The sequence below is a fragment of the Opisthocomus hoazin genome, chromosome 2 (genome assembly GCF_030867145.1).
Source record: "Opisthocomus hoazin isolate bOpiHoa1 chromosome 2, bOpiHoa1.hap1, whole genome shotgun sequence".
Classification (NCBI taxonomy): Eukaryota; Metazoa; Chordata; class Aves; order Opisthocomiformes; family Opisthocomidae; genus Opisthocomus; species Opisthocomus hoazin.
Window position 1 is genome coordinate 125606912 of NC_134415.1, and position 15764 is coordinate 125622675.

The 15764-nt window shown below is 46.2% G+C and overlaps 1 protein-coding gene across 5 annotated transcripts in view; it reads left to right on the top strand.

Moving 5' to 3' along the window:
* Nucleotides 1-15764, top strand: part of ADGRF5 (adhesion G protein-coupled receptor F5) — a 63097-nt gene that overhangs the window by 10703 nt on the left and 36630 nt on the right. Inside the window, exon 1 of one of the 5 annotated variants that reach the window (XM_075414955.1) lies at nucleotides 1727-1764. The exons of the other annotated variants lie outside the window; for them this stretch is intronic. The gene's annotated coding sequence lies outside the window, so the exon portion shown is untranslated. Of the gene's footprint in view, nucleotides 1-1726; nucleotides 1765-15764 lie in introns of those variants that run through there. 5 annotated transcript variants of the gene reach the window in all.

The window sequence follows — 15764 nt, forward strand, 5'->3', positions numbered from 1 at the left end:
ATGCCTCTTCAGGTTCGTATTAGGTGATGCTTGCTGACAGGGGAGAGGGACTTGGGGCACACACAGCCACAGGCTGAGACACTCTGCACAGTCTTTGAGCGTCACATTTACCTTGTTTCTGTTCTTTATACCTGTGTTTTGAGCTGCTTAATGAAAGCCAGTATTACAGTGTTGTGTTGGAGTGCTGGAGCGCTCTTGCCAGTGCTCAGTGTTGGAGGGATGCAGGGATGCCTTCTGATGCTTTCGCCTCCATTGATGTTTATAACCCCAAAAGTCTTGCTCCATCCAAACATCGCTGTTGCAGCAGTATCCACTGGTTGCTTAAATGATCATGATTAAGAAAAAGCACAGCTGTGACCTTGTAAAACCTTGCTTCTCTCTCCCAATCTGTGGGAAAGTGATGCTCACCTATGTGCATAGGGAGCTTTCAGATTTGGGGAAGGTGTAATTGTCTGATGTTGTAACTCTCACTTTCAGTGACAGTTTTACTGGCGGCAGTGAGCTTGTAACAGGCAGGGGAATAGGAAAGGAACGGACGCTGGGAATTTGGAAGGCTGAGGCTCCATTTCTCCTTGCTCCATCATTTGCTCTTGCATGGTGAAAATGGCATTTCTCAACCCACAGATCCTCCTCTCACCCACAAAATCCCTCATCTATTTCTGTCACTTAATCTGGCTTGCAATGTCTGGCAACTCTTTACAACAAAGTATAAGGAAATTTAGGGGAAAATCTTTAGCATCTGCGTAGCAGTGACACTTGACTGAATTCAGTAATGGCTTGGCCAGTTCAGCAGGAACCTGGCGTGAGTATTTGGCATTTGTCATTATTTCACTTCCCTAGATTCCTCTGAATTTTCCTCCGGTGATCCAGGCTTAAAAAACAAACAAACAGAACATGCGTAGGCTCTGGGAAGATATCTTTGTCCTAATCTTCTTGATTATTTTTATTTTTTTAACACCTCTTAGACAGGCTGAATAAAACAGTTTTCCAAAGTCTGAATTGGAGACGTGGGAAATTCCTCAAACTAGGCAGAGCTTCCTCTCATTGTTAAAACACAAAAGACCAGTGCAGCCTTTACTACAGTTCCTTTTTTAACCCATTCACCTTGATCAAGAAAGCCTCCCTGCTGCTGCCACCGTCCATGGCTGCGATTTGTGGTTTGCCAGAAGAAACAAGCACTTATAGGCAAGCATGGATGTGAATTGCATGATTTATGAGGGTGTCATTAGTTCTGGGGCTATATTTGCACATTGTAAATGAAAAGTACTTGCACTTGAAGTTATTTGCTGCTAGAATTAATCTCAGCTTTGTGTAAGAATTGTGTCTTTATAGACCAAAAGGGATGAATCTCCAGTAAAACCAAACTCCTTTCGGAAAACTACTTTCCAGTTTTCCATGAAACAGTCTCTTAGGATTGTCAGCTCAAAGAGGGCTCCAGCTGCGACTCGTGAGCTGATTCACTGTAGCTGCATGGTTACGCACAGTTGATTTCTCAACTGATCTTGAATGTTGCTCAGCCTGCCTATGGGCAGTCACCACCCATCAACTGATCTGATCCAGCACCTGCTGTGTGTGGTAATGAAGCAGCAGCTTGTCCCCCTTATCTGTGCTCCACAGCATCCTGCCTGAGGACTGAGCCAGCGCTGGATGAGAGCAGAAACTGAGGGGCTGTGACAGTGGTCCCACATTGGGCTGGAGCAGTTGTGTTAGGAAAGCGGGTGAGATGGAAGGCACGAGGTGGTCGTGGAGGAACAGGGAGCATGGGTAAGAGCTTGCAAAAGATGATTTGCAATGACTTGTTTCTCTCTGATGGAGGAATGATCCACTCTACATTTTTTGCAGGAAAAAGCAGTTCCTGCAGAGCAGCTAACTCACTGTATCAGGTTGTCTTGTACTTACAGTACTATATTTGCATGTTATAATGCTGCACTGATGGAGTTTGTTAAGCAGCTTTCAAATGTACTTGAAGCCTATTCTGAAGGCTTGTCTTCTTATGGTGGTGGCCTATAAGAGAGGTTTAACTCTGACAACCATCCTATGACGTGGCATGGATGTTGTAACCTTAATCCACCATTTCTGCACCCAGCCCGTATCTTCTCTCCAAACTTCAGTTCATACCTGTGGAAGCCTGTAATGAATTCTGCCCCAAAGCCCTCCCCTCACCATCATAACTTGCATCTGAGCAAGTCAAATAAGATGGGTGCATTGGGTCTGCTGAAATGGAGTTAGCTTTCTTCGCAAAAACCCGTAGGGTGCTGTGTTTTGGATTTGTGGCTAGAACAGTGTTGATAGCACACCAATGTTTTGGCTGTTGCTGAGCAGTGCTTACACAGCATCAAGGCTTTCTCTTTTCCCACTCTGCCTCTTTAGTAAGTAGCCTGGGGGCTGGGAGGGCCTACAGCTGGCGAAGCTGACCTAAATTCACAAAAGGGATATTTCAAACAGTTTAAAATCATGTTGAGCAATAAAAAACAGGGACAGGGGGCAGGGTTGTCTTCCAAGGTGTCTAGGGGCCTTGCTGGGCACTGATCTACCTGTGGGAGGTGGTGAGTGATTGCCTCCACATCACTTCTTTTTTCCTTCCTTTTTCCTGCCCTTATTAACCTGTACTTACCTCAGCCCACTAGTTTTATCACTTTTGCTCTTCCTGTTCTCTCACCTGCCCCTCTGTTGGGTGGGGAATAAGTGAGTGGCTTTGTGGGTGCTTAGCTACAGGCCAGGGTCAACCCACCTCAACAGGATATCTCACCCACCTTTTAGATACCTGCTAGTGAACCACTTCTGAATAAGAAGCAGCTTTTTCCCAGCCCAGAAAATATCATTAGCTCCGCTGTGTCATCTCCATCTGCTGATTTACACAAAGTCATACTTGTTTCAGGAAGAACTCAAAGGTCACCTAAAACTGACCACTCCTGGCATTGAAATCCTTCCTCCTGGCTGAAAGGGGAGTTGTGTCTTGTTTGACTCCTAGATATTTCTACAGCTCTCACTTTATCAGGCTATTAGCGCTGATGGATTATTCCTGCCCCAGGTTCTCTCTAAACACCCTGTGAAGTAGGGACAGCCAATACCATCCTTGTTTGGTGGTAGGGAACAGAAACACAGAGGTATTTAGGGTCTGCTTACACAGCTGGCTGCTGCCCACCCAGCCTCTGCTTACACCCATCTCAACAGGAGGGGTAAAGCGGTGGCAGACCAGGTTAGAGGATGCCTGTGAATAGAAGAGCTGTATGTGTTCCCCATTTAAATCTTAATATGAAACATTATTTTCCAAATGCCTTCCCCAAAAACGTAATAGAGCTGTGATCTAGTATGTAATTTACTGTCCTCGGAAATTCCTCAAAACAGCAGAGCTTCCCCCAATTGTTCATGCGTAGAGGAACTACTAGGGTTCCTGCTTCGGCTCGCTCCTGTGAACACAGGCTTGGCCTTCAGCAGCCATCAGGCAGAGTGTGTAAAAACCATCTTCATTCCAAAACTGCCCCTACATGCCTTATGACAGGCTGTTCACAGCATGCCCCTTGCTCCTGAAATTGTTTTACTGTTCCCTCTTCAGGGAGAAATTCTTTAAATTCATTCATGGAGTCCCTAACATCTGGGTCCACTGATCCTATGGCTGAGATCCCAGCTGAGCCTGTGCATGCCTGAAGTCTCCCTGGCTGTGAAACAGGACTGATGGCACTTCCTTCCTTCCCTTCACTATCCATCCTGTTTCAAGCCTACAGCTTAAATATTCCAATTGCCGTTCATAACTACTGACTCTTATCTCAGTAAGGACATTCAAGATATTAGAATCATGGAATCATAGAATGGTTTGGGTTGGAAGGGACCTTAGAGATAATATTGTTCCAACCCCATTGCTATGGCCAGGGACACCTTCCACTAGACCAGGTTGCTCAAAGCTCCCTCCAGCCTGACCTTGAACACTGCCAGGGATTGGGCATCCACAGCTTCTCTGGGCAACCTGTGCCAGGGCATCACCACCCTCAGAGCAAAGGATTTCTTTCTTATGTCTAATCTAAATCTGCCCTCTTTCAGTTTAAAACCACTACCCCTTGTCCTTATTGCTGCACTCCCTGATGAACAGTCCCTCCCCATCTTTCCTGTAGGCCCCCTTTAAGTACTGGGAGGCCTCTGTAAAGGTCTCCCCGGAGCCTTCTCTTCTCCAGACTGAAAAGCCTCAACACTCTCAGCCTTTCCTCATAGGGGAGACGTTCTGTGCTGTTAGTGAAAACCTGTCTCAAAAGCGGCCTGCTCTTTTCCTAAATGTTGGCTGCAGCACTCTTTCAGCATCATAGAACCAAACTTGGTGAGGACCTGATCCACCTGACAGCCGTTAAGGGAGGCTTCCTTTGTCCCGAATGTACATGCAAGTGCTTTTGAGGTTGTTGAAGCAGAGGAGATTGCTACTGAAATAAGACTTATATTGCCTATACAGTCAGCAGAGAGAAACACAAGTGCCTCTGAAGGTTTGCTGTGGGAGATGCTACCAAAGTTAGGCATCAACCTCACCCCACTGAGGGCAGAGAAGATGAAGAATATTCCTAATCTTGAAATGTGCATTTTACCTTAAGCCATGCTACAATTAGGAGAATCACATAGAAACCTGAGGCCATCTATCAGGGCACAGTTCACCTCTATATGCCTGAACTCTCCTTTTCCCTCTAAAGTAAGGCAGCCTAGATTGTATTGCTGACTTGGAACAGCCCCTGGCCCATACTGTCCTTTGAATAATTTCTGTGAATCTTGGCATTGACATCGGCCTTGACAGGGAACAGCCTAAATATTGAATTATGTCTCCTAGAAAAACCAGGCAAAAAGAGACCTCAGCAGGTCATCTACTCTGGCCCTATATCTCATGGCAGGTGTTTGTTTAAGCTCTCTGAAGGCATCTCAAGGACCTTAGAAATGCCACTCACCTACCCAGCTCAGTTCTGGGCATCTACTCAGCATTTCAGAGTTATCCTGCACTCTGGAAGACTGACAGGTGCAAAAATAGTAAGGCTGGAAGTGAGATCAGTGGAACAAATTATAAACCATAATTTTTTCTCTCAGGCTTGGTCATGACAGAACGGAATTAAGAGATGTGGACAACAGAGATCTGCCTTAGAATCATAGAATCATAGAATCACATGTTGGAAAAGACCTCTAAGATCATCAAGTCCAACCATCCACCCAACACCACCATGCCTACTAAACCATGTCCTGAAGTGCCACATCTACATGTTTTTTGAACACCTCCAGGGACAGGGACTCAAGCACCTCCCTGGGTAGCCTATTCCAATGTCTGACGACTCTTTCAGTAAAGAAATTTTTCCTAATATCCAATCTAAACCTCCCATGATGCAACTCTCCTACACTGATCTAGGGGATTTCATAGAATCATAGAATCATAGGACAGTTTGGATTGGAAGGCACCTTTAAAGGTCATTAAGTCCATCTCCTCTGCTACGAGCAGGGACATCTTCAATTAGATCAGGTTGCTCAGAGCCCTGTCCAATCTGATCTTGAACGTTTGCAGGGATGGGGCATCTACCACCTCTCTGGGCAACCCATTCCTGTGTTCCATCACCCTTCTTGTAAAAAAATTTCTTCCTTAGGTCTAGTCTAACTCTACTCTCTTTTAGTTTTAAACTAGTTTCCTGCTACAAAAAACCCACCAAACAAACTAATTTCCTGTTTAACTAGTTTTAAACTAAATCTCCCTCCATTTATGTCATTCTTTGTGCAAAAGGTGGGTGCTAGTTTGTACTTCTATATTTTTGCTGCTAGGTGTGACAGGCCAAGCCCTCAGACAGGAAACTCCTGCTGTCCAGAGTGGGATTATACAAACTCCAAATGGCTGACACCTACAAAACTTGCAGTAACTTCCTAGACAGCCAGCTGTGCTTGCAGTAATAACAGGAAAAATATCAAGAGGTTAATAAAACGAAACAAGCAGGAAACATGCAGTCATCAGACTTTCTAATACTTCGGTCTATAGAAGCAACCTGTGGCTGGCCTGACTTCGGGACGTAATCCAAAAGTCATTGAAGCCCATGGAAATTCCACTTCAACGGATGTTGTTACACCTCACTCTTCACTATATCAATAAGGGAGTACATGGAGAATGGCACCTTCCCTGTACATACACAGTGCTGAGCTCTAAATCTCTTGGTTCATTAATGCCAGCTGTGAGATAGGCCTACCACTAATAACCGAATCATAGAATCATAGAACCATAGGTTGGAAAAGACCTCTAAGATCATCAAGACCAACCATCCACCCAACACCACCATGCCTACTAAACCATATCCTGAAGTGCCACATCTACATGTTTTTTAAACACCTCCAGGGATGGGGACTCCACCACCTCCCTGGGCAGCCTATTCCAATGCCTGACCACTCTTTCAGTAAAGAAATTTTTCCTAATATCCAATATAAATCTCCTCTGAAACAACCAGAGGCCATTGCTTCACTTCCTATTGCTGGTTACGTGGGAGAAGAGACCAACAGCTCCCTCACTACAACCTCCTTTCGAGGAGTTGTAGAGAGGAAGAATGTCTCCCTTCAGCCTTCTCTTCTTCAGACTAAACAGCCCCAGTTCCTTCAGTCGCTCCTTGTAAGACTTGTTCTCTAGACCCCTCACCAGCCTCGTTGCCCTTCTCTGGACACGCTCCAGCACCTCAATGTTTTTCTTGTAGTGAGGGGCCCAAAACTGAACACAGCACTCCAGCTGTGGCCTCACCAGTGACAAGTACAAGGGCACGATCACCTCCCTACTCCTGCTGGCCACACTATTCCTGATCCAAGGCAGGATGCCATTGGCCTTCTTGGCCACCAGGGCACACTGCTGGCTCATGTTCAGCCGGCTGTCAACCAGCACCCCAAGGTCTTTTTCTGTTGGGCAGCTTTCCACCCACTCATCCCCAAGCCTGTAGCGTTGCACGGGGTTGTTGTGACCCAAGTGCAGGTGGCACAGCAGGTCGTTAACTGCTTTCTCCTTGGTTATGGGAGATTTGTTCTGCTCTGCTTTCCCGTCTTCCAGCACTGGGGGCTGACTACTCTGAGAATAACCAGTCTGACTATTAAAGACTGAGGCAAAGAAGGCATGAAGTACCTCAGCCTTTTCCTCATCCTTGTTGACAATATTCCCCCTTGTATCAAATAAGGGATGGAGACTCTCATTGGCCCTCTTTTTGTTGCTGATGTATTTGTAAAAACTTATTTTGTTGTCCCTTACAACAGTGACTAGCATGAGTTCTAGCTCGGCTTTTGCCTTTCTAATTTCCTCTCTGCATGACCTAATGAGATCCCTGTACTCCTCTTGAGTCACCTGCCCTTTCTTCCAGAAGTGGTAGACCCTCCTGTTTTTCCTGAGTTCCAGCAAGAGCTCCCTGTTCAGTCAGGCCTGTCATGTTCCCCGCCAGTTCGTCTTGCGGCACATGGGGACAGCCAGCTCCTGTGCCCTTAAGACTTCCTCCTTGAAGAAAGTCCAACCTTGCTGAAGCCCTTTGCCCTTCACCACTCTCTCCCAGGGCACCCTCTCAGCCAGCATTCTGAACAGGCCAAAGTCTGCCCTCTGAAAGTCCATGGTGGTGGTTTTGCTGGCCCCCCTCTTAACTTCACCTCAAACAGAGAACTGTATCATTTCATGGTCCCTAAGCACAAGGCGGCTTCCGACCACTACATCTCCCACCAGTCCTTCTCTCTTAGTAAACAGCAGGTCTAGTGAGGCACCTCCCCTGCTAGGCTCACTTGCCAGCTGCGTCAGGAAGTTATCTTCCACATGCTCCAGGAACCTTCTAGACTGTGTCCTCTCTGTATTGTATTTCCAGCAGATGTCCGGTAAGTCAAAGTTCCCCATGAGAACAAGGGCTAGTGACCGTGAGACTTCTGCCAGCCTCTTGTAGAAAACTTCATCCGCTTCTTCCTACTGGTTGGGTGGTCTATAACAGACTCCCAGCAGGATGTCTGCCTTGTTGGCTTTCCCCCTCATCTTTACACCTAAACATTCGACCTTGTCATCACAATCATTGAGCTCTATACAGTCGAAGCAGTCCCTAACATACAGAGCCATCCCACCGCCTCTCTTTCCTTGCCTATCCCTTCTAAAGAGCTTGTAGCCATCCATCGCAGCACTCCAGTCATGAGAGTCATCCCACCACGTTTCTGTGATGGCGACCAAGTCATAGCTGTCCTGCTGTGCAATGGCTTTCAGCTCCTCCTGTTTATTGCCCATGCTGCGTGCAGTGGTATAGATGCACTTGAGCTGGGCTATCGATCTCACCCCCAACCCTGGCAGGCCATGCCTGGGCTCATCTCTAGCGAGCCTGGTTATATCCCCTTCCCCCTTCGAACCTAGTTTAAAGCCCTCTTGATGAGGGCTTTGGAGCAACTGCAGATGCTCCAAAAAGGATGACAAGAAGGGAAAGTTCATGGGTCCATCTCTTCTCCTATCCCAGTCACCAGAGAGAGGTACTCCGCTATGTGTGAAGAGCTGGAACTCGTTGTTTCACATTTTTGTTCTTTTTTCTTCATTCCTTCTGTAAAACTGCAGCACAAAGAACAAGCATGAGCCTTTAGCTGGAGTTGAGCAGAACCTCCTGCACAGAGGTGAGGAAGAAATAGCAGGGAGAAGGCAAGAACTGGGCTGGGCTTTCTTTTTCCAGTAAAGTGCTGATTGAAATGCCTTTTTCACTTTGTTTTCAGCTACTACTATTTTCAGCCTGGTATAATAATGTGCCGTGTGGCTCTGGGAGCATTCATCCCTTCACTAATGAGTGCCCTGACATCCGTTTGCATGCAAGTAACTCACAAAAAATAAAAATTGCCCCCAGAGTCCCCCTGGAAACGAAACCTCTGCTCAAGTCCTATAGATCCCCTTGCATACCAGCTAGCTCAGCCCCCTGCACTGTGCTAGGCACAAGGCTGGAATAACACAGTTCCTCAGACATCACAGAGAAAGTATCTCACAGCCTGTTTGTTGCCTGTTTGAATCCTTATCACTAACGGGTTCAATTTGGAGTCCTTGATTAATTTTTGTTTATTTTATTTTTGTTCTCATTCAGATGTGTTATCTGAGGTCAGTACAACTTCCTCTTCCCCCCCTTTCCCTTTAGCCAATTCTCCCATGAAATATTGTTGTGCCTGGGTGTGTGTTTCTTAAAGTCATTGTGTGTTTTATGTCTGAAACAAACATTGTCTGATCATCCAACTTCTTACGCACTACTCAAAGGTCATGTTTTATGCACACAAGGGAAAGCTCTTCTGTTGTGACTGAGGAATAACAAACTGGACGGTCACTAAAAACAAGGGCTTTAGTCCCAGAGATCAAGTCTCTGAAAAAATTCTCAGTGGCTGTTTGAAAAGGGTAAGCCAGGGCTCAGCTGCTATAAGCTTCTGGGAAGCCATGGAGCTAGACTGTCTTGTGTCACCCACATATCTGCTCCCTTCGCACCTTCCAACCTTTAGCAGCTCCTGGTTCCTCTCCCCATGCATTCTTCACCTCCACACACCTCATAGCACCTTAGGCCTTTCATCCAAAATGCTTAATGGGAGGCAGAGCTATGTAAGCCACAGGAAAATGCTGGCATGGGGACAACAGAGCTTAATGAAGTTCAGAAAAGATATAGCCCAATTGGAAAGATGCAGAGCAGAACAACTACTGAAGAGGTGGGATGACTGCTGCGCTGGAATGACATAGGACTCTTCAAGCCTAGACAACTGATGGGTAGTGTATAAGTGATGTAAGCTGCTATGAGGCCATGGAGCAAGTGCGCCATTGAGTTTGATAATTAAGGACCAGGCCTTGCTCTAATGAGTGACAGATTCAAAGCAAGCAAAGGACCTATAGGTCTCCTTGCTCCAGATGATTTGGATGTTTGACACTTTCCTGGGATTTCTTATAGTTTATTTCAGTTTGTGTAAGCTTAATAGGCCGTTAAGGGCTGTTAAACACCAAGGTCTTGCTTCTGCATCCGGAAGTCCCTGTACCCCTGACAGCTGGATGTGGAAAGAACATTCCAAAGATGTTCTGCTACAACCTTATTTTGCATTTTTGAAACTCTTCCCTACAGCCTCTGCTGTAGCCCATGTTGCATAAGAAGCGACTGGGCTAGAGGATCCTTAGATCCAACCAAGTGCAGAACTGTTAATGACATAAAGCCACCACTACCCACTTGAAGGTTGGTAACTGTCTCTCAGTGTGAATAAAGGAGGAAAACCAGAGAACGAACTGCTTTTACAATGGGACTTGACAAACCTCTTGAAGCAGAATTTAGGAGGCCAAGAAAACAGGTTGTTTCAGTGACACAGGACGCGTAATTACAGCCCTTGGAGACAGCCAAAAGCTGAGGTTGTGGACTAATATTCGTCTCACAAAGAACTCTGCTGGTTGAAGAAATGTTGTGGTTACAGAGTTGTTTCTTATCCTCTTCCCACTGATGGAAAAGGTGTGTTCGTCTCTGCTTCTGCACCAGAGGGACCATATTCCCAGACAAAAAATATAGAAGTTTCAGCCAAGAAAAATAAAATACCTCTATCTAGGATGGCTGTATGAGGATGGATAACTCTGTATCCTAACACAGAAATGCTTGTTTCAGCTTACACTTCCGCATTCAAAATATCTCACCAAAGAAGCTACTCCAGGTTGAGTGCTTCTTTAGTTCCCTTCATCGTTTATTTACAGACTTTGACAAGATCCCCATGTGCCTTTCCTTTTCCAGGCTAAACAGTCCCAGCTTTCTCAGCCTCTCCTAGTATGACAGATGCTCTAGCCCCTTAATCACCTTTGTTAATCTTTGCCTGATTCGCTCCTGTATGTTTATGTGTCGCTCATACTGGCGAGCCTGGGAACTGGACACTGTGCTTCAGATGCATCCAGAATCAGTAAATCTTCTCATCATTAACTCTGGTATCAAATGAGAAATGTTGTCCCAAAAACTCTAGAAAGAAGACATGGCTGGGCAGGCTAAGAGAAGCTACCAAACAAGTCTACCTGTAAGAGACAAGAGAGTGGAAATCTCGGAGTCAGAGAGGATAGGTGGAATAAGCCAAGTCCTGCTGAGTGAACACAGGTTGCCTGAGCTGGGAAACCCAAGTAACAAGCCATAGGGCTGTGAAAGTGTCTATAGAAGCAGTCTGGACACCAGACACAAGCTACCAAATGCTACTGCAAGTGATAATACAGCACATCAACAATATATTACTTCTGGCTCTGGTACAACCCAGGTGTCTGCACTGTGCTACACTGATAAGGCCATAGAAGCCATGAGCTATATGGGCATCATCTCCCTGCCAAAGATGGAGGTAGGTACTCTGAAGAAAAGTTAGTCCTCAGCAGGCCTTTCCTATCCTAACACAGTGAAATGGCTGTAAGTGCAGGTGAACTTTTTTATCTAGCCCAATAAGAGAGGCAGACCAGAGGTGTAGTGGTAGTGTAGTACCTTCCCAGACAGGTCAGCTGCACAGCTAGCCAGCAACAGAGACAGTGCTCACGTCTTGCCAAATGTGGCAGACTGTTTTGCATCTCCCTCCTTCCCTGAGTTAATGCTTAGCCAGTAACTATTGCAGTTAATGCTTATTCATGTCAGAATATCCTCACTGATCCAGCAGGTTGCTGTTCTCCACTGACATGGAGTAAGTCCAACTGTGGACTGTTCTGGGAGGGCTAGAATGATGTACCGTCCAGACTATATTGAAACGCTCGTGGAAAGTTCTGTCGGCTGCTCTCAGAACATTAGAACTGCTTGAAGGATGTGAGTATTTGGCCATTCATCTGGGTAGCATTTTCTGTGCTGCCATTTATCTGGCTCGGTGGTTCCTATTCCAGCTACTCTGCCTTTAAATCATGAGCCTTGCAGAGTTATTTTCGTCTTGCAGGAAGCCTTGCTTGGCCATGGTATGATTTGAGCCTGATTTGCAGGTAGCTGAGACTAAATTATTTTAATTTTCCATGTAGACTACTTGAGTGAGTAAAAATGTCATCACCAATTCATAGGAAGGCTTGCAGAGGAATAGAGGAATTTAAAGTCATAGGTCAAGTAGGAAAAGTGTAAGCTTTGTAAAGAAGTATGGAAAATGTGACTTAATGTAGAAGAGGGTGTGAACCAGAGTCCTTCTCTGGAAATATAATTTTGGGGAAACTCTTGACAAGGCTGTAGATACATTTCGCCTACTCTGTGCTTAAACCAGCAGGAATGTTGTGATGGAGAGGTCCAGAAAGGAATTCCTGAACTTGTTTAAGAATGGATATAGCAGAGCCCAAACACAGCTGAGTACAAAGATCAGTGGTCTCACATGTCATCTCTGAAGCTCTTGGGTGGTAAAACACTGGAACGGGTTGCCCAGAGAGGTGGGAGATGCCCCATCCCTGGAAACATTCAAGGTCAGGTTGGAAGGGGCTCTGAGCAGCCTGGTCTGGTTGAAGATGTCCCTGCTCACTGCAGGGGGGTTGGGCTAGATGACGTCTAAAGGTCCCTTCCAACCCAAAGCGTTCTATGATTCTGTGATTCTATGAACTCATTTGTTGCACAGAAATTGAAGCAATGCAGAGAAACAGAAACATACAATTGGAAGAGGTCAATAAAACCTCTACCTGGTGCCCCATTACCACAAATTCACATAGAGGCAGAATCAATCACACCCTTCCATGTCAGCAATGTTATTAGCTGTTCTTAAAAACCTCCACTGAATTGAATTTTGCAGCTGCTCTGGGTGGCCCAATTCAGTGCTTTTAACTGTAAAGTTACGCATTTTCCAGAATCACCAACGTATTTATCTTTGCTTCAGATTGTGTGATTTCACATCATCCTTCACCCAGCTGTTGCTGTAAACATTTATGTCAGTCCGTTACCAAGTGACAGACTGTTATTATGTCCTTACCTGAGTCTTCTCCTATCTAAACTGAACAACCTTCAACCTGTTCACAAGGCTGTACTTTGTGCATGTCTTAGCATTCACATGGCTCTCCTTTGGATGTTCTCCAATACAGCAATATCTGGACACAGCACTCCTGCTAAGGCATCAACAGCATCAAGCAGAGCACTTTTCTTACCTTCCAGGTCTTTAATTAAAAATAGTTGTTAAGAAACTTCAGAATGAGATTCGCCTTATTTTTAACAACATCATACTGAGTGGATTTAGGCGGCAATTTGCTAGGACTCCCTCCAGATTCTTTTCTGCAAGTCTGAGGTGGGCAAAACTATATAAAGTCATGTAAGAGATATAAAAACTGAAGCCCCAGGCATTGTCAAAGCTTTTTATCTCAATGTAACCTGATTATTAGTTTTGATATTCTTGGGATTCACTCTGTCCTTCCGATTCTAAAACCCATCTCTCTGAGAGGCTGACTATGCAAATTTCAAACTAAAAAATAATACGAATGGCAAATGCTGTGAGAACCTGCAGTGTTGGATCCATCTTCTGAGATGTTTTGCCATCTTCTTCTGAGTTTGGGGTGCAAGTGGCAATGGGATTTGATTACACAAATTTCTGAGGTTAGGTTCTAGAAATGAGACTGAAGAGTGGACAGCTGGAGCTGGAATGAAGGTGGGTGAGTCAAGAAGGCTGTATCTTTGTTAACTTCATTTCTAAGTTTTTTCTGGATTTACTTTTGCTTTGAACAGTATCTCTCAGCTTACACCTATGCAGGAACATTTCCCTGGTCTATTGTGTTTACGGCAGACGAAATGTGTTTTTATGTTTGCTGAGCCACTCTCCATCATCTTTGAGAGGTCCTGGAGGACAGGAGAGGTGCCCGAGGACTGGAGAAAGGCCAATGTCACTCCAATCTTCAAAAAGGGCAAGAAGGAGGACCCAGGGAACTACAGGCCGGTCAGCCTCACCTCCATCCCGGGAAAGGTGATGGAGCAGCTTATCCTGGAGGCCATCATGAAGCAAGTGGAAGAAAAGAAGGTTATCAGGAGTAGTCAGCATGGATTCACCAAGGGGAAATCATGCCTGACCAATCTGATAGCTTTCTACGATGACATGACTGGCTGGGTAGACGAAGGGAGAGCTGTGGATGTTATCTACCTTGACTTCAGCAAGGCTTTCGACACAGTCTCCCATGATATCCTCCTGGGGAAGCTGAGGAAGTGTGGGCTGGATGAGTGGTCAGTGAAGTGGATAGAGAACTGGCTGAATGGCAGAACTCAGAGGGTTGTCATCAGCGGCGCTGAGTCTAGTTGGAGGCTGGTGACAAGTGGTGTCCCTCAGGGGTCAGTACTGGGCCCAGTCTTGTTTAACTTCTTCATCAACGACCTGGATGAAGAGTTAGAATGTACCCTCAGCAAGTTTGCTGACGACACCAAACTGGGAGGTGTGGTAGACACACCGGAAGGCTGTGCTGCCATTCAGCGTGACCTGGATAGGCTGGAGAGCTGGGCAGAGAGGAACCTGATGAGGTTCAACAAGGGCAAGTGCAGGGTCCTGCACCTGGGGAGGAACAACCTCATGCACCAGTACAGGCTTGGGGTGGACCTGCTGGAGAGCAGCTCTGCGGAGAGGGACCTGGGTGTCCTGGTGGACGACAGGTTAACTATGAGCCAGCAGTGTGCCCTGGCTGCCAAGAAGGCCAATGGGATCCTGGGGTGCATCAAGAAGAGTGTGGCCAGCAGGACGAGGGAGGTTCTCCTTCCCCTCTACACTGCCCTGGTGAGGCCTCATCTGGAGTACTGTGTCCAGTTCTGGGCTCCCCAGTTCAAGAAGGATGAAGAGCTACTGGAGAGAGTCCAGCGGAGGGCTACAAGGATGGTGAGGGGACTGGAGCATCTCCCCTACGAGGAGAGGTTGAGGGAACTGGGCTTGTTCAGCCTGAAGAAGAGAAGGCTGCGAGGGGACCTTATAAATGCCTCTAAATATCTTCAGGGTGGGTGTCAGGAGGATGGGGCCAAGCTCTTTTCAGTGGTGCCCAGTGACAGGACAAGGGGCAACGGGCACAAACTGAGGCACAGGAAGTTCCGTCTGAACATGAGGAGGAACTTCTTCTCTCTGAGGGTGACGGAGCACTGGAACAGGCTGCCCAGGGAGGTTGTGGAGTCTCCTTCTCTGGAGATATTCAAGACCCGCCTGGACAAGGTCCTGTGCAGCCTGCTGTAGGTGACCCTGCTTCGGCGGGGGGGTTGGACTAGATGACCCACAGAGGTCCCTTCCAACCCCTACTATTCTGTGATTCTGTGATTCTGTGATTCTGTTTTTTTAACGGCACATTTGCAGTGAATTACAGGATCAGCTAGCTCTGCCTTGTTTTGGATGAGTGCTCCTTGTTCAGAGCAGATATCCTCTAACACACCTTTTGCTTGCTTTCCTGAGCCTGTGATGGCTCTCTAAGTGCATTCTCAGATGTTTAAATTGAAAGTGTTCTGGGGTTGAAACTTTAAAACTTTAAAATCCAGGAAGTTCACAGTTTTCTGGTGACATGACAGTACATGGTCAATGCATACAAGAAAAAAACAGCAGGATTATCAGGACATCTCCCTGTAATCACATACCAAGTTGATTACATACCTAACACTGTGACATTGTGCAATTTTCACATTCTTCTGAAAAGTGAACCCAAATTTCTCCTACGTTTAGGCTGCAATTTGATGATACAGTGCTTTGAGCCGAAACCCTCTTTTAAGGAATCCTTTCCCCTTGCTGACACTCTTTCCCATTCCCACACCCCAAGGTGCTGTTGGTTAATATTTTTGAATGCCACAGTAACAAAAACAAACCAAACAGGAGAGGAGGGTTTAGAACAGACCAGTTTTCCAGTCAAGGGGTGGCAGTGTGACAGGTGT